Source organism: Nyctereutes procyonoides, unplaced genomic scaffold (genome assembly GCF_905146905.1).
Source record: "Nyctereutes procyonoides isolate TBG_1078 unplaced genomic scaffold, NYPRO_anot_genome, whole genome shotgun sequence".
Taxonomy (NCBI): Eukaryota; Metazoa; Chordata; class Mammalia; order Carnivora; family Canidae; genus Nyctereutes; species Nyctereutes procyonoides.
Genome location: NW_026575133.1, coordinates 40,239,763 through 40,258,288, shown reverse-complemented (window position 1 = coordinate 40,258,288; position 18,526 = coordinate 40,239,763). Strand labels below are relative to the sequence as shown.

Genomic DNA, 18,526 nt, shown 5'->3' with positions numbered 1-18,526 from the left:
CTTTCTAAATCTGCCTTCATTGGTTGTGATAGTTTTAGTGCTTTGTCTTTTTTTTTTTTTTTTTTAAATTCATACACTAGTAGTGGGGCTGAGGTTACCGGTAAAAATGCTGTTCATTTTTCCTTTATGCTTCTTTCCATTTTCTAACATGTTTTAAGATTATTTTCAGCTTTATGATCATAAAATTACATATTTGTACTGAAAGTATATTTTTACTACTGTAACTTTCCAAAGGAGTTTGTCAAAGCAGAATTTCTGTTTTACTGGAACTTACATATTTTAAATAAGTTTTTAGATTGAAAAACGATTTACATACCAAAAAATACACAAATATAAGTACAAGCTTGATGTGTAATGACCACTCAGATCGAGTGATAGAACATCTCCAGGTCCAGAAAGTCTCCCCTCATGATCTGTTGCCCTCCCCAACAAATGTTTTTTTTCTAACATATTACTTGTTTTTTCTTTGTCTTTTTATATTTTTTTCACCACTATCCTGACCTTCAACATTATAGATTATTAGTTTTGACTTTTAGTTATTTGATATAAATGGACTCATAATGTATATTATTTTGTGTCTATTTTTTTTTAAAGATTTTATTTATTTATTCATGAGACACACACACACACACACACACACACACACACACACACACACACACACACACAGAGGCAGAGACACAGGCAGAGGGAGAAGCAGGCTCCATATAAGGAGCCCGACATGGGACTCGATCCCGGGTCTCCAGGATCATGTCCTGGACCGAAGGCGGCGCTAAACCGCTGAGCCACCGGGGCTGCCCTATTTCACTTTTTTGAAGGATAGTTTTGCTTGTTCTACAATTCCAGCTTGGCAGGGATTTTCTTCAGCAATCTAAAAATGTTCTTGTAGGGACACCTGGCTGGCTCAGTCAGGGCAGCATGTGACTCTTGATCTTGGGGTTGTAAGTTCAAGCCCCACATTGGATAGAGGGCTTACATTGAAAAAAAAAAAGTCATTGCATTTTAGCTTCCATTACTTCTGTTAGAAGTAATATATCAGTCTTACTGTTGTCCTTTGGAGGGTAATATACCTTTCTTCCTATTGTCTACTATTTTTAAGATTTTTGTTATGTTTTATTATGATTTTTCCAGGCATGTTTCTTTGTATTTATCTTTCTTAGCATTCCTAGCACTTCTGAAATCTGTGGATTTACATTCCTTCTCTTGTCAGTTTGGGCAAACTCTTGGTTATTATTTATCAAAGTATTGCTTCTATCCATTTTTTCCCCCTTTATTCTGGGGCTTGTATGTTAGGTCTTTTCACTGTCTTCCATATGTTTCTTATATTCTTTTTTTTTTTTTTAAGATTTTATTTATTCATGAGAGAGAGAGAGAGAGAGAGAGAGAGAGAGAGAGGCAGAGACACAGGCAGAGGGAGAAGCGGGAGACACAGGAGAAGCAGGCTCCATGCATGGAGCCTAATGTAGGATTTGATCCGGGGTCTCCAGGATCACACCCTGGGCCAAAGGCAACGCCAAACCACTGAGCCACCAGGCTGCCCTGTTTCTTACATTCTTTAAAAAATATTTTCTATTCTTTTCACTCTGGATGCTTTATTATCATTATTATCTTCTGATGTTCTTCAGGCTTGTCTGTTATTAAATCTATTGAGTTTTCACTTTCAGTTACTTTATTCTTTCAGCTTGAGAATTTTCATTTGATTTTTAAAAAAAGGTTTCTAGTTACTTGCCAAAGTCCCTATATTAAGCATATTTATTTTAAAGTCTTTGAAAACTCAACTATCTGGTTCTTTTATGGGTCTTTTTCTATTGTCTAGTTTTTCTCTTGGCTTTTGTCCCTTTAGTCTTTTTTCCTGGTATGTCTGTTAATTTTGGTCGACAGGCATTGTTGGAAAAATTGTCAAGATAATTTTATGCTGAGATGATGATGTCTTCTGCTGGCATTTACTTTTGCTTCTGGTAGGTAGGCAGAGTAGCAGCAGATTGTCTTAAATCCAGTTTGTGATAGAGCTAATTTGAATATGGGCTTTACTTTTTCCATTGGCTGGTCTCTTTTTATTCTCTCTGCCCCTCCCCCCCTTTTAAAGTCAAGTTAGTTAACATATAGTGTGTCTTTAGGTTCAGGGTAGAGTTTAGTGGATTCATCAGTTGCATATAACACCCAGTGCTTATAACCTCAAGTGCCTTCCAAGCTTCCTCCCTTGTCCCCCCCCAACCCTTAGTTTGTTTCCTATAGTTAAGAGTCTCTTATGGTTTGCCTCTCCCTCTATTTTTATCTTACTTTATTTTTCCTTCCCTTCCTCTGTTTATCTGTTTTGTTTCTTAAATTCTACATATGAGTGAAATCATATGGTATTTGTCTTAGTGTAATACACTCTAGTTCCATTCATGTCATTGCAAATGGCAAGATTTCATTCCTTTTGATTGCTGTCCTGCTTTCATGGCTACTCCTTTAAGACTCTCAGCTGTAAACTGAGGTATTCATTCTCTGTTGGGCTCTGAATTTGTGTTTTCCCCACCAGTCCTATGGTACTGCCAGAGCCTCTCAGCCTCTTCCACTTAATGGATGAATTGGCAATTGTTGCTAGTTTAATTTTTTCTGTATCTTGTCACTCAGTGATATCGGACATTAAGATCACTTTTTATAAAATGTGAGAAATGTTAGATACCATTTACCATTTACTTGAAGGATAATCTATTTACTAAAGGGAATAAAGTTTGGTCTGTGTCACAGTTTATGAAATTTGTTGTTTAGATCTTATGATCCTTTTTTTAATTTACTTAATCTTCCAGAGACTGATGAGGAATTACTGTGTTTCAAGACAGTTATATTTGTCATTTTATTCCTATATTTGCAACACTTTCACCACCATTTTTGAAGCTCTTTTAAACACATAAATGTTAGTATCCTCGTTACGGAGTAATTATTTGTCAGCAAGGGTACATATTTTTTAGCTGAACAGACTTTACCCATAACTGTACTCTGATACTAATATTGCTATGTTTCCTTGTTCAGAATTTGTTGATAATGCATACTTCTGTCTTCCACCCTCACTTTTATCTTCAGTTTTTTATAGCTCTTTTAGATTTCATTCTTATAAGCAATATATTGTTAGAAGTTTTTTTAACCTCACCCTGAAACTCTTTGTAATAGTGAACTTGAGACATTTTCTGCTTGTCAGGATTTTTGTACATCGGACTACCGCATTTAGTGGCTGACCATGTTGTGCTTTCTTTCTTTCTTCTTTCTTTCTTTCTTTCTTTCTTTCTTTCTTCTTCTTCTTCTTTTTTTTTTTTTTAAGATTTTATTTATTTGTTCATGAGAGATACAGAGAGAGAGAGAGGCAGAGACACAGGCAGAGGGAGAAGCAGGCTCCGTGCAGGGAGCCCGACGTGGGACTCGATCCTGGTACTCCAGGATCATACCCTGGGCCAAAGGCTGCACTAAAATGCTGGGCCACCAGAGCTGCCCTCTTTCATGTTCTTTTTTTTTTTTTTAATTTTTATTTATTTATGATAGTCACACAGAGAGACAAGCAGAGACACAGGCAGAGGGAGAAGCAGGCTCCATGCACTGGAAGCCCGACGTGGGATTCGATCCCGGATCTCCAGGATCGCGCCCTGGGCCAAAGGCAGGCGCTAAACCACTGTGCCACCCAGGGATCCCTTTGATGTTCTTTTTTTTTTTAAACAAATTTATTGTTCTTTTGTTAAGATGCTGTGTAAGTCCCAGTTTCTTTCTTTCTTTCTTTTTTTTTTTTTTTAAATTTATTTATGATAGCTACAGAGAGAGAGAGAGAGAGGCAGAGACACAGGCAGAGGGAGAAGCAGGCTCCATGCACCGGGAGCCCGACGTGGGATTCGATCCCGGGTCTCCAGGATCGCGCCCTGGGCCAAAGGCAGGCGCCAAACCGCTGCGCCACCCAGGGATCCCTGATGTTCTTTTTAGTTTGTTTTTATCCTGGCTATTTCTTGTTTGATAGAGTGGTATTTTAAAAATACTTTGTTTAATGTGGTCATTTTCTGCTTCAGGGAAAGATTTTCCATATTCTTTTGGGTTTCCAAATGTTTTAGTTAACTTGGATATTCCCCCCCTGCCTGAGATATTCATCTTTGAGTTCTGTAATGATTTTAGTTGTCTTCCAGTCCTGTGCTGGCTTCTTCCATGAGCTTCCTGTAGCAACTTGGAACTATAGAGTGTGCCAGGCCCCACAGGGCCATCAGAGTTTAGTGCTTTTACTGACTTATTTCTGCAAGTCACTGTTTTCATCATCTTCAGTTTTTGTCCTATTTTAATAAAGATGTGATGAAATTTCATCACCTCCTTTAGTGTCATAATGCAGCAAAAACAAGTTGAAGCAGTGGGGCACAGCACACCTCTGTTCTCATGCTTCCACCCAATCCGTGCCTTACAGTCAGTCCCTCCTTTAAGTCCATTCGGTTTTATTTGTTCCAGTGCTGTAGTGTATGCTGCATGAGAGCAAGGGTTTTTGTTTGTTCTGTTCACTGCTTTACCCAAGAGCACAGAGTATTTGTTGAGAAGTGACTTGATTGACGCTAATTCCAGGATGACTTGGGTCCTGTTCCCCTCACTGATCTCAGTAGAGTGCTTCCAGTGGGCTGCACTCTGGGGAGCCATGCAGGTCCTCCCTCATGCAGTGTGCAGCCCCTTGGGTGCAGTGGGGCTGGGCATTCCCAGAAACAGCAGGCCAGGGAGGAACTGGCTCAGGGCTGCAGTGGGAGGCAGGTGTCAGGGATGAGAGGCTTGGAGGCCTGAGGCCGAGAGGGAGCCGTGGCCAACAAGTGTGAGTGTCCGAGGGTAGGAGTCGTTTCTGCCCAATGGGGCAGAGTGTGTGAGGGTGGTGACATGGGCAGAGGTCAGAGGTAAAATGCTTTTCAGCTGTGCGGAGTTTGAACTTTTTTGCCATTGGGTACTGGGAAGCCATTAAGATTCTGAAAGCTGGGCAGCCCCAGTGGCGCAGTGGTTTGGCGCTGCCTGCAGCCAGGGGTGTGATCCTGGAGACCTGGGATCGAGTCCCGTGTCGGGCTCCCTGCGTGGAGCCTGCTTCTCCCTCTGCCTGTCTCTCTCTTTCCTTCTCTCTCTCTGTCTCTCTATGAATAAAATAAATAAAATCTTTAAAAAAAAAGATTTTGAAAGCTGAGGGGTGATAACAGTTTTTGTTACAGATCTGGCTGCTGCCAAAGACTAGATCTTCCAGGAGGAGTTGGCCAGAATGGATGTGAGGAGGTCAGGCGGGTGGCCTTTGCTGTGATCTGGTGGGAGGTATGGAGCCACAGTGGAGAGAAAGGGCTAAATGGGGAGCAGAGCTGCAGGCGCTTTGGTTAAACACTCACTGCTCTTTACCAGTGCCGTCCCTTGTTTTACATGACTTGGGAATTCAGTAGGGTGGTGAGCAAAAATGGGGTTTTGAGCAGTCGGTAATCACTGCTTCCCAGAAAGCCGCTTTGAACAAGGCCCCACAGTCACCTCACATGTGCAGGGCCAAACTCAAGTGGCTCTGGACACCCTCCCCTTACCAGGGCACATCACTGGCCCCTCCAGTTCTAGAAATTTCACCTGAGAGATTGACTTCATGATTGCTAATGTCAGAGGCACTGTCCCTTTTGAGGGAAGCAGAACTAGCTGAATTGAATTTAGTGAAAATTTTCTAAAATATGTAGGACAAAGGGACTCATCATGGCAGGTGGACACAGGTGCTGCTGCTGGATAGCGGGAAGCAGGACGAGGGCCACCTGCAGGCAGGTGTGGGGTGAGTACTGGCCCAGGGCCTCGGATGGCAAAGAGCCTGGAGCATGGGGGATTGCGAGGCATTTGTGCCTGTGTTGCCTGGGAGAGGACGGTGCCTCTCTGGAAGTTTCACTGCCTGGAGCCCTTCACCCCTGTCAGGGATGTCACCTCCTATCACAGTGTCCTGTGCTCATGGCCCTCGGGCTTTTGCCTGAGCCCCCTTCCTCCAACTCCTCGGGTTGTGCTGGCGCTGGGTGGTACCTTGGCCCTGGGAGCAGCAGCTGGCTCTGATTTTGTCGAGGCACACATCCAGTTCCCCGGGCTGGTGGGTGGGTGCTCACAACACCCTCCCTCACTGGGGCTCTGGGTCTCCCCTGAGCACCCAGAGGGCAGGGATTGGGGCAGTTGTCAGCAGGGATCCAGAAAGCCCATACTGTGGGGGAGCAGGAGCCCGAGGGAAGGATGGTGCTTTTTGAGTTACGCTGCTTGTGCGTTAGGGACTCATGCTGTAACATTTTCAGTTACTTTTTTTTACTTCATTTATGGGGAAAATTTAGTGGTATTTCCATGCTTTAGTTTTCCCAGAGGGAAGCAAGGGACTATATCTTTGAATAGCCAGGACTTATGTTTCCTCAAGTGTCAGGGCCTAGACTAGGACTAGGTTATATTCCTTTCTTTATTGTTGACCGTACCCACCATGGGTCCTTGTTCTGTGCCAGGGCTCCGGGGCAAGGACTGGGAGGCCTGGCCACAAATCCCAGTTTGGCTTCTCACTAGCTGAGTGGCCCTGATCAAGTCACTAAACCACTCAGAGCCTTAGTTTCCTCATCTGAGAAGTGGGGAATAGTAACATTACCTACTGTTGGGTTGCTGTGAGGATTAAATGAGTTAATACAATGTAGGCATGATGTAAGTGTTTGCTGCTATTAACAGTATGGTTGTAGGCACTCACTGCCTATCTATTCAGTGGGTGAATTGAAAATGAAACAAATTAATTTATGATGTCATTTGATACTTAATTTAGACATTTCTCTTTTAGTTTGGCTTACTTTTTTTTTTTTTTAAGATTTTATTTATTTGTCCATGAGGGACACACAGAGAGAGGCAGAGACACAGGCAGAGACAGAAGCAGGCTCCATGCAGGGAGCCCGATGTGGGACTTGATCCTGGAACGCCCTGAGCTGAAGGCAGATGCTCAACTGCTGAGCCACCCTTGCTTACTTTCTTAAGTGAAATGTTTCATACCTTCTGTGTTTGCTGAATAATGACTTCTAATTAAAATTACTGTGGATTATTCTAGACTTTATTGGACCTAAAGCAGTCTGATGTTTTACCCTTATCCCTGGGGTCCTGGCAGCAACTGCTTTTGAGCTGGACCTTGAAGAGGAAAGACAAGTTTGACTGGAATATACCTGAAATATAAAACCATTAAAAAAGTGTCACATTCTGCCCATTTCTGTGGGCAGAATGTGGTATAAATCACTGAGTGCCACCTCTGTTCTTACCTCTTACGGTCCAGGGGACCTGGCGCTCCCCAGCTGTCCCAGCCTCTTGCCTCACCACAGACCTGCTCCTGCCAACCTGCTCTTTGTAGGGACCAAATGCCCAGTGTGCAGGTCACCCTGGTCTTGGTGGGGCGCCTCAGTCTGAAGGCCTTCTCCCCAAGCTCGCTCTGTAGCCCCTGTCCGTTCCTCAGGTAGGGTGAGAACTCTCTCTTCTATAGGGTCTTTCTGTGGTCAGAGGGAACACGCTGATATCTTCTCCTTCAGGGCGGTGGCTCCCAAAGTTGGCTGTGCCCGAGGACACTTTGGGGGAAACAAAAAAAAGTTTCTGGCACCATCCCCAGAGATTCTGATTTGAAAATTGGGTGAGGTTTTAGAGCTTTCCCTGATTTTGAGGTGCAGCCTCATTTGGGACCCACACTTGTGATGCCAGATGAGCACAGACTCCTTGGTAATCTGCACACTTGGTCACACTTTCTTGGGTCTTGACTTGAGGCCAGGGGTTCTCTTTGAGGCTTGCTGTCCTCAGTGCAGGATATACACCTGGCTGTGCCAGCGACTGTGAGCCAGGAAGTAGGTTTCATTGCTTCTTTCTGTTCAGAGAGGATATTTTTGAAGTCCTACAGAACAAACATTCGTCATTGTAGACAATTCTGTGGGCCAGGCCCCTTCCTCTTGCCCTTACCCTCATACAAATGCTCTGAGTGCTGGGCCGAGGAGCTTCCCAGAAGCTGTATCTCTGGATTCGGGTGAGCAGCTTTGGGTTGGGCCGGCTTCTTTCTGTTTGTGTGTGTGTCCATGTGTAAGTGTGTCCGGGTGTGTGTGTCATCCCTGTGTGTCTCTGTGGTGTGTGTGTGTGTGTGTGTGTTTCCAGCAAGTTTGACAGTTTGAAAACTTCTTGTTTACCTCTGGGGAATACAGGAATAATTTGGCAACAGCACCGTCTTACCTTGGCAGTCTGATTTCTGAAATCAAATAGAAACCAGTTGGAAAAGATGCATGTTTGGAAAGACTCATTTTTCCTTCTTTCAACCACTCAGTGTGGTGGCACAGTCTCCACTGGGTACCTGAGGGCAGACGGAGGTGGACAACCATGCTGCCTGCATTCAGGGACTTCTCAGAGCCTGTTAGACATGAGAAGAAGAGAGTATAGTGCTGTGTGACAAGTATTGCAGAGGAGGGTGCAGAACACGGTGGGTGCTTGGGGACAGAAGCATCTGTGTGTGGCTGGGGTCTGGACGTGGCCACGGAGAAGGGGCCTGTGCATGGGCTCTGGAGTGGGGTCCAGGAGGGTCCCAGGATTGGAACCGTGTGCAGGGCAGCTTATCCATTTATTTTGTAGAGTGTGTACATAGTAATAATGATTTTGGAGGAGATTTCAGGTCGGGGCGGAAAGGTCACAGCAAGCTCAGCAGCTGCTTTCTTCGGGTCCCCTTCAATCACATGTCAGAGGCGTATGTTACATTTCACACATTTTTCACACAGCAGTATGTGTGTAATTTTATATTTTCATTGTAAACATTTGCACAGCATGAGTCTCTAACTGATCACCTTTATTGGTGGGATATTTTGTAGATGTGGCATAGTTGATCACTTAATCTGTATTTCCTCACTCATATACGTGTTTAGGGGGCTGCTTCTGCGGAATGCCATATTGAAGTCTCACACAACTGTCCCAAAGTAGGATGTGGCACCTCTGCTTAGTTATGTGTCCATACCATGTAGCTTACTGGGGTAGGGATTGATGTAGTTGGCTTTTTCCTCGTAGCATCATCCTAATGATTGCCCTGAAGTGATGGTGTCAGAATAGCCATCCCATACAAAACAAGGAGTGATTTGTTGTGTCTGTATTTATAACTTCCTTTTCCCCAAGGAATACTGTTGAAGTATTTAATGGTATCCAGAGGTTTTACGAGGTCTATTATAAAGGTGGCTTCGTTAGCTGTCATGACTCTGTTTTTTCATCTGTGATATAGGTCACTGGGTTGGCAGAAAAGTGCCCCCTGAAGGTTTCCTGGTTTTTACCTGCACCACGACTCGTCAGTGAGAGTAGAAAGATGATAAGAGTTCAACTTGCCACACTTAGCAGTTATTCCGAGGTACAGGAGTTTCAGAGGATTTCAGATGAGGTCCAGAGAGTGTAGAAAGGTAGCATCTGGAGCTGAAGAGTAGATATCGGGAGAGTTACTTTCCTTAGAGCTAGCGGCCAAAACTACTAAAAACAGGAGAAAAACTTTGGTTTTCCTTAACCTTTTACTTTTCCTGTTTTTAGTAATTATTGCCCAATAATGCTAAATAAAAAGGAAGCTATGTAATGGATTTAAGTAATATTTTTAGTTGTTTTAAATCTCCTCTGTCATTCATGCTTGTTGAATGAATGAAAGCTCCTTAGTGGAACTGCATAGGGTGGAGCCCTGGACCTGTCTTTTCTCAGCTATTTCCAGCAGACGTCAGCCTGTGGGGTGGTCAGTGCTGCTCCTTTCGTGAGGAACCATGACCTTTATCCAGATTTCAACATCAGTTTTCCTTCTCAGCTTGTTTGGAACTCAGATATTTCCTGGGCAAAACCCCTGCGCCGGTCACTTTGGCTTAGAGAAAGGAAAAGCTATATATATAATTGGCAGATTTCCTTCATGGAAACTCTTCCCAGTTTCTGTGACTGCAGGCCTGGAGCTGGGGTGGGGAAAGTTGTCCTCATGGGCTGAGGGTGTCCCATGAGTCCTCTGAAGCTAGAAGACCTGCCAGACGGGAAGCCCTACGTATTTAGGATAGCAGCTCCTGCTGCCTGGGCTCACTGCCATGAGCAAGCCCACCGTGGTTCCTGTTGAAACGCAGGGCTCCAGGAGAACTGACCTCACGTCCTGGCTGTGCCAGCTGTCAGCTGGGGGATCTCCACACCTTAACACCTGTGGCTTCATCCTCCCATTGGCAGAATAGGGGCACCACTACCTCACTCACGGTGGTGTGGGCAAACGCTCAGCACAGAGTAGGTGCTTAGTGGATTAAAGGCTATGATCGTTAAAATACCCTTTGGACAGGGCGAGCAGGACTAGGTGAGCAGCTGCAGGAGGAAGTGAATCCAGTGAATTCTCTGCTTCATAATCCACTCTGTGTTCTCAGTTTCAAGAAGTAGGAAGAAGCAGGCGTTGAGCCAAATTGGTAGTGTGTGTTTGCTAAGTGTGGGGTTTTGCTGAAGGCAGCACCTGCCTCTGGGTCCTGAGAGCCAGGTACTCCACATGAGGGCTTAGGATTCCTTAGGATTCTGTTCTTTCAGTTGTTCCAAGCAGGCAGAGGGAGGAGGCACTGTCTTCTGGCAGCCTTCTGGTGAGTGCTGGGGCCAGTGGTGGGTGTCTGTTAGGTGTATTTAGGATTCAGGGTGGGGAAGGACTCTCACTTGTCTGGGCTGTGCGTGTTATTGAGTAGAGGTTGCTTGTGAAATCTAAACCATTTTTACAGTACGTGTGTGTGTGTGAAACGTTAATACTTCTAATTGTTTTTATTTACAAATGATAGAAGAAACAAAAACCAAAATGGACAGTTTAAAGACTATAGTTTATCTTTTATAAAGTAAAGAGTTCTTTGGGAAAAGAAACAGTGGAGAAGGTATGTGGATATTATTGAGTTTTTTCTTAGGGTGTCTAGGAAATTAACTTTAGTCCTCCTTTACCCAGTGTTCTTTGGTCATTGTGCCAGGGATATGATAGAGCCAAGTCCTGTCTTGTTTCTTTCCTTGAAAGTTAGGAAAATGATAATCATTCTTTAGGAGATGATGTTTAAAAAACCCCGCTTTCCTGTCCCGGAATTACTTAGTATTTCAGAGTAGGTAGAGGAGTGACTAGGAGCTTTTTATTTCCTTGAAACAACTTGTTATCAAATTAAGATAATTCCCTGTTCTGCGGCAGGGAGGTTGCTGTTTATTGACTCAATAATCTCTCCCCTTCCACAGCTGAAGCACCTGCTTTGAAATGTAAACTCAGAAATGAAACATGTGATTCCCGGCCCCTCCCCCCTTTAAGTCAGGAGGAGGACGGTAGGAGCTGCTGTACCAGTTCTGTACAGGATGTTTAACTAAACCTCCAGACCTCAGCCTGGTGTTGAGGTGCTCACAGAAGGCTCACATAAGTCTCCTGCACAGCACCGGCCTCCGTCCCTGCTGGCTTTTTTTTTTTTTTTTTTCCTTCTTAAAGTAGGCCCTGTGGCCGAAGTGGGGTTGGAACTGACGACTGAGATCTAGTCTCAGGCTGCACTGACTGAGCCCGCTCGGCGCCCCCTGCTGGACCTTCATCGGAAAAGCTGGTCCGGTTCAGGGGCCCTGTTCCTCACTGCTGCCTCATGTTTGCTGGCTGCAAAAGTCCAAAGATGGTGGGTCAGAGTAATTGCACATTTGGAGAATAGTGAGCAGTGGGGTTGGTCCCCACCCCGTCCTTGGTGGGGCCAGAGGGACGCTGGCCTTGATGCAGGAGCCTTGGCATCTGTCCTGCCCTGGACACGGAGGACCAGGACCGCTTCCATGACTGGGAGGCAGGGGCCCAGGCCGAGCTGGCCCTCCAGGCACTGCCCGCTCTGGATGGCTGTCTTCTGAGGAATGAACATTTCGGTTTGCTTTATGCAGCCAGTATCGAATCGCACCAAGGGATAGGTTGGGGATTTGTTGTTTCCTAAGCTGTGAGTGAGTGCTGCTTTGTACGGGGCACTGCCAGTTCACACAGCCTGTTGTACAGGAGATAATACCGTTAATCATTTTTAGCACCCCCTTGACTTGCAGAAATTTCCTGGCTGTGGATGATAAAACTATATGGTCATACCAGCCATTCAGAGAAAGGTTCACCCTGTCCTTTAGAGCATATTCCAGTGCACTGAGATAGGTTGATGTTATTTTTATAACTCATTTGAGGTAGAATTGCTGTACAATGAACTGCACTGTTTAATAAAGTCTACAGCTTGTTGAGTTGTCACTCCCTCACCCCCGCTCCTGCTGAAACTGTCACCAGACAGGGTGACAAACATTTCCATCCCCTGAAAGTTTCCTCGTGAGCCGTCCTTTCTCTGCACCCTCCCTGTCTTTAAGATTATTTTGCTTTCTTTTTTTTTTTTATAATAATTTTTTTTAAAGATTTTATTTATTTATTCATGAGAGACACACAGAGAGAGAGAGGCAGAGGGAGAAGCAGGCTTCATGCAGGAAGCCTGATGTGGGACTTGATCCCAGGACTCCAGGATCATGCCCTGGGCCAAAGGCAGGCACTAAACCACTGAGCCACCCAGGGATCCCTATTTTGCTTTCTTTTCTTAGAATTCTGTATAAATTGAATAATTCATTGTAAATTGAATAATAATTCAATATAAATTGAAAGTGTATCCCCCATATTATGGCATCTTTGGCTCAATATAATGATTTTGAAACTTTCCCTTTTTGGGCATATTGACAGTTTATTCTTTTACCCCAATTTGCTGATCCATTTACCTGTTGTTGTTCATTTGAGCCATTTCCAGTTTTGAGTTATTACAAATAAAGCTACCATGAACATTTTTTTTTAAAGATTTTATTTATTCGTGAGAGACACAGAGGTGGGGGGGAGGCAGAGACACAGGCAGAGGGTGAAGCAGGCCCCATGCAGGGAGCCTGACGTGGGACTTGATCCCGGGTCTCCAGGATCACACCCTGGGCTGAAGGCAGCGCTAAACCGCTGAGCCACTCAGGGATTCCCCCCATGCTTAACTTTTTAAGAAACTGCTCAACTCTTTTCCAAGGTGCTTGGGATTTTACGTGGCCACCTGCAGTGCAGGGAGGTCCAGTTGTTCGGCAGCCACCAGCACGTGGTGTCGTCAGTCTTTTATTTTATGTTTCCTGATAGATGCGTAGTGGTATCTTATTGTGTCTTAATTTCCATTTTCCTGATGACAAATAATGTCAGCATCTTTTCATGTGCCTGTTGGCCGTTTGTCTGTCTTCGTGAAGTGTGTAGTAGAATCATTTGTCTATTTTTGTGTTGAATCGGTTGTCTTGTTAGTGAGTTGTAAGAGTTCTTTGTATATTTTGGATATAAATCTTTGTGTGACATGTGTTATGAATGTTTTTTCCAATCTGTGGCTTGCCTTTTTTGTATGGACATCTTTAGAAGGACAATGTCATTCTTTTTGGTGAAATTGAATTCATCAGTTTTTTTTCTTTATGGTTCATGCTGCGTGTTTTTCAATCCAAGAAACCTTTTTCTGCCTCTGTATCACAAAGGTTTTTTTCTAGAAGTTAGGATTGTGACTAGTGTAGTTAATTTTGTGCATAACGTGAGGTAGGAGTTGATGCTCATTTTTTCCTTATGGATGCTCAGTTTTTTTCAGTAGCATTGTTGAAGAGATGTTTCTTTTCTCATTGAATCACCTTGACATCTTTGCCGTAAATCAATTGACCATATGTTTGTGAATCTCTTTTCCAGACTTCCTGTCCTGTTCCATTGATCTATATGTCTAACTTTACCCAAATACCACAATTTCTTGATTGTTATAACTTTGCAGTAGGTGTTGAAATCAGACAGGACAAGTCCTGTAACTTTTGTTTTTAAAATTGCTTTGGTTCTTTCTAAGTCCTTTCCATTTTCGTGTAAATTTTAAAAATAGTCCATTTCTACAAAATAAGCTTGCTAGAATTTTTTTTTCTTAAGATTTTATTTTGAGATCCCTGGGTGGCGCAGCAGTTTGGCACCTGCCTTTGGCCCAGGGCGCTATCCTGGAGACCGGGGATCGAATCCCACGTCGGGCTCCCGGTGCATGGAGCCTGCTTCTCCCTCTGCCTGTGTCTCTGCCTCTCTCTCTCTCTCTCTCTCTCTCTCTCTCTCTGTGACTATCATAAATAAAAAATTAAAAAAAATTTTTTTAAAAGATTTTATTTTTAAGTAATCTCTATACCCAGTGTGGGGCTTGAACTCACAACCCTGAAATCAGGGTGCTTCAGCCTGCTGGACTCTTGATTGAAATTGCATCAAATCTAGGAGATCCCTGGGTGGCTCAGTGGTTTAGCACCTGCCTTTGGCCCAGGGCGTGATCCTGGAGTCCCGGGATCGAGTCCCACGTCGGGCTCCCGGCACGGAGCCTGCTTCTCCCTCCTCCTGTGTCTCTGACTCTCTCTCTCTATCTCTATCATAAATAAATAAATCTTAAAAAAAGAAATTGCATCAAATCTATATCAATTTGGGGAGAATCGGTATCTTAATGACATTGAATTTTCTCATGAACATATTTATATATTTAGGTATTGCCATGAACTCCGTATTTATTTAGGTCTTTAATTTCTCTTGGCACAGATTTGTGGTTTTTCAGGGTAGGTATTTTTTTTTAATTTTTATTTATTTATGATAGTCACACACAGAGAGAGAAAGAGGCAGAGACATAGGCAGAGGGAGAAGCAGGCTCCATGCACCGGGAGCCCGACGTGGCATTCGATCCCGGGTCTCCAGGATCGCACCCTGGGCCAAAGGCAGGCGCTAAACCGCTGTGCCACCCAGGGATCCCCAGGGTAGATATTTTTAATGTCTTTTGTTAGATTCATTCCTATGTAGTGTATTTTTTTTTGTTCCTATTAAATGAAATTTAAAAATATGTTTCATAGTTTATTGCAGATATATAAGAATATAATGGATTTTGTGACCTTGGAAAACAACTTATTAATTCTAGTAGTTGGTTTGTAGATTCTTCAGAAATATCTATATCAACAGTTGTATCATCTACAAATAGGGACCACTGTATTTCTATCTTGCCCAGATGCCTTGTATTTTTTTTTTCTTGCCTTGTTGAAAAAGTTAGGACTGCTGGTATAATGTTGAATAGAAGTAGTGAATGCAGGAGTATTTTCATTTCTTCTAATCTTAGTAGGAAACAATTCAGCTTTTTATTATTGGGTATGATGTTAGCTGTAGGCTTTTTGTAGGTACCCTTTTTCAGTTTGAGGATTTTCTTATTTGCTGAGAATGTTTATTGTGAATGAGTGTTGAATGCTATCAGATGTTTTTCTGCTTCTACTGAAGTGATCATATGTTTGCTTTCCCCTTAATTTTCTTTTTTAAAAAAATATTTTATTTATTTATTTATGAGAGACACACAGAGAGAGGCAGAGACACAGGCAGAGGGAGAAGCAGGCTCCACGCAGGGAGCCCGACATGGGACTCGATCCCGGGTCCCCAGGATCAGGCCCCGGGCTGAAGGTGGCACTAAACCGCTGAGCCACCAGGGCTGCCCTCCCCTTAATTTTCTTAAAAGGGCAAATGAAATAGATTTTTGAATGGTAAACCAACCTTGTATTCCTGAGACAAACCTTGAATCCTCATGATGTATTATCCTTTTTATTTATTGTTAAATTCAACTTGCTCTTATTTTGTTAGTGATTTTTGCATCTATATCCATGAATAATATTGGTTTGTAATTTTCTCTTTTACCTTTGTCAGGTTTTGATACTTAGGTTAAGCTGGCTTTATAAAACATATAAACTAGCATCATAACAGAAGGGGGGGATATCATTGTTACCCCCTCTGTTTTTTGATAAAGTTTATTATTTCTTTCTTAAATTCTTGCTAGAATTTCCCAGTAACACTTGGTGTGGAGTTTTCTTTTGGGGAAGGTTTTTGGTAATATCTTTTGACATTTCTTATCACAGATTAAAATTGTTTTTTCTAAATAGGCTTTGCACCCAGCTTAAAGCCCAGTGCGGGGCTTGAATTCACAACCCTGAGATCAAGATCTGAGCTGAGATCAAGAGTTGGATGCCCAACTGAGGCACTCCCATAAGTTAAAATTTTTAATGTATATAATTCTGTTTCTTATGTCAGCAGTAACGTTATATGCACCCTTTCTTTCCCCCTCTAATTTGTTTGTTGGAGGGAGAGGTGTAAACTTTAAGAGAAAAGGGATGTCCTGGGGCTTATTGACTCACTCTCTATTCCAGCGCCCCGGAGCCATGCCTGGCACAAAGTAGGCATTCTATAAATATCTGTTGGGTTAGCTGGTTTGTTGTATTTCTGTCACTTGGCATCCCTGGGAAGCTTTCCTGTCTTTTCCATCCGCGTGGGACTGTGTCAGAGCTGTGCCATGACAAAGGGAGATGGGTCCTGAGTCAGGCCAGGTGGCCTCAGCCAACCCACATGCCGTGCTGTCTCATGGTGGCTGTTCAAATACCTAGTGATGCCTCCACAGCCCTGGTAGACAGACCCTCTGAATCAGGACTTGCCAAGGGGAAAAAAATATTTTCAACCTTTTTCTGTTTTGGTTTTTTAAAATGTTAAATCTTGTGGTCGGAATGACTTCTTTTCAGTTTTGAAATATACTTGAAATACCAGAGGAATACAGGAAGCATGGTCAGAGGAGAGGGATAAATTGTTTAAAGTTAGGAAGAGGGGGTTATACATGGGGCAAGATTATCCCTAACGGCAATTGACGTTGTGTGTGATTTACCTGCCTTACTGGGAATGTGGTCTGAGATGTCCTTTCCTGGATTACTTATACATGACTGCTGCGGACCAAGTACGTTAGTCACTTGGAGAGTTAGAAAGGACAGTGTGATTTGGACCGGGCATCTCTGAGAGGACATGACTCTGTTCAGGTCCCTGGCATCTAGAGGAGTCTAGTGCCCCCTCCCTCCTTTGCGTCTCAGAGGCTGGTTCTTTGTACCTTCAACAGCTGCAGAGATTGGGCATGGGAGCTGAGAACAACAGCTGTGCCCCTGCTGGCACTCAGCAGCTCCCCCAGACCACGTGGGTAAGCTACTCCATCCTTCCAGGAGGGAGCTCCACAGGTCACATCATGTTCTGGATGTGACCACTGGCCAACTGTCTTGTGGCCCCCACTCTGCCTCCTACAAGCAGTGTGGCCCTGAGGAGTCATCTGTGCTCTCTGGGTGTTTGTTTCCTAGCGTGTGAAACAGGGTTGGGACGTGTGGTCGTCCAGTCATGGGCGTGTGCGTGAGTCTGTGACTTCAGCTTCCGGCTGTGAACCTCAGCAGGGCCACATGAAGAGCAAGGGCTCCCATCCAGCATCTTTGTCTCCTTCTCCAGTTTTGCATCATGATCAGCAGATTTGAAACCTTCACTTTGTGGTGTTGGTGACACATCTGAGGCTGTTTTCCTCAGAGTTCGTCCTGGAGAAGAGGAGATGGCTGCCCCTTGCATCTTGTGTGTGGATTGCCCGGGAGGGGAGGGACGTGAGGGACAGGGTAAGGGGTGGCCAGGATCCACACCTCCGATTCTGCTCCTGCTGGCCTTGTGCTTTGCCGATTTGAGCACGTCCTCACACAGGTTGCCACGTGGCCTCAGCATGGGTCTCTTCCCAGACAGCGAGGTTCCAGGACTGAATCACAGGAAAGTGGGGGAACATGGGACTCCTCAGTGTGTAGGGTAAACCACCTGGAAATGTTCTCCGTGAGGTGGGGATAGGGTGCATCAGGGGAGTTAAGCTCAAGGATACATCACTGTGTTCCACAGTCAGAAGGGTTTTCAGCCTAAATTGCTCAGTGAGTGACCTTCATGTAGATGGGATGTGTTCAGTTCTGTGAGTATTTATTGAGCATGTACTACCTGCCAGGTACTCAAGGGTTCCTCAGGGAGCAGGATGGAGACCCCTCCTTTGTGGATCCAGAGGCAGAGAGAAGGGATAAGGTGCAAATTCCATCTTTTTTTTTTTTTTTTTTGGCAACAAATTGCATTTAACCCCTCCACACCAAATTCTTTTTATGCTCCTCCTGAGACACATGTGAGCAATTTATATATATTTAGGTTAGCAGCAGACTTCTATAGCAGACCAGATATTATAGGCTTTGTGAGCTCTAGGGTCTCTCTGGCCACATGTAGCAGTCAGAGACAATATGTAAATAAACAGGAATGACTGTGTTCCCGTAAAACTTTCTTTAAAAAGAACAGGTGGTGCGCTGTAGTTTGCCTGGCCCTGACTTGTGTCCTCAGATTTGATTTTCAGTGTTATTATTTCAGCCTTACTGTGACTCTATTAAATTAGGCTCCCTTGGTGTTGCTGTCCATTTGAGTTGAGAATTTTCAGTTTTACTTAACGAGAAATCATGTTATTAACCTGGAGGAGAAAGAAGATTCCATTTCTGTGCCTTGGTCTGTGATGATGAGGGTGGTGTCTTAGGTTAGGTTTGGGGGTATTGAAGAGGAAGCACAGCTAACAGTGGTTTAAATACGGTAGAGGTTTGTTTCTCTCCCTAGAAAAGACCAGGGGCCAGCAGTCTGGGGCCAGTGTGGAGCCCGGCAGTCGCCAGAGACCCAACTTTCACTCTG

General features: G+C 44.1%; 1 protein-coding gene across 4 annotated transcripts in view; it reads left to right on the top strand.

Annotated features, from left to right (window-relative positions):
• The window catches only part of DGKD (diacylglycerol kinase delta), a 106,354-nt gene that overhangs the window by 32,678 nt on the left and 55,150 nt on the right, over nt 1–18,526 (top strand). Inside the window, exon 1 of one of the 4 annotated variants that reach the window (XM_055300154.1) lies at nt 7,970–7,999. The exons of the other annotated variants lie outside the window; for them this stretch is intronic. The gene's annotated coding sequence lies outside the window, so the exon portion shown is untranslated. Of the gene's footprint in view, nt 1–7,969; nt 8,000–18,526 lie in introns of those variants that run through there. 4 annotated transcript variants of the gene reach the window in all.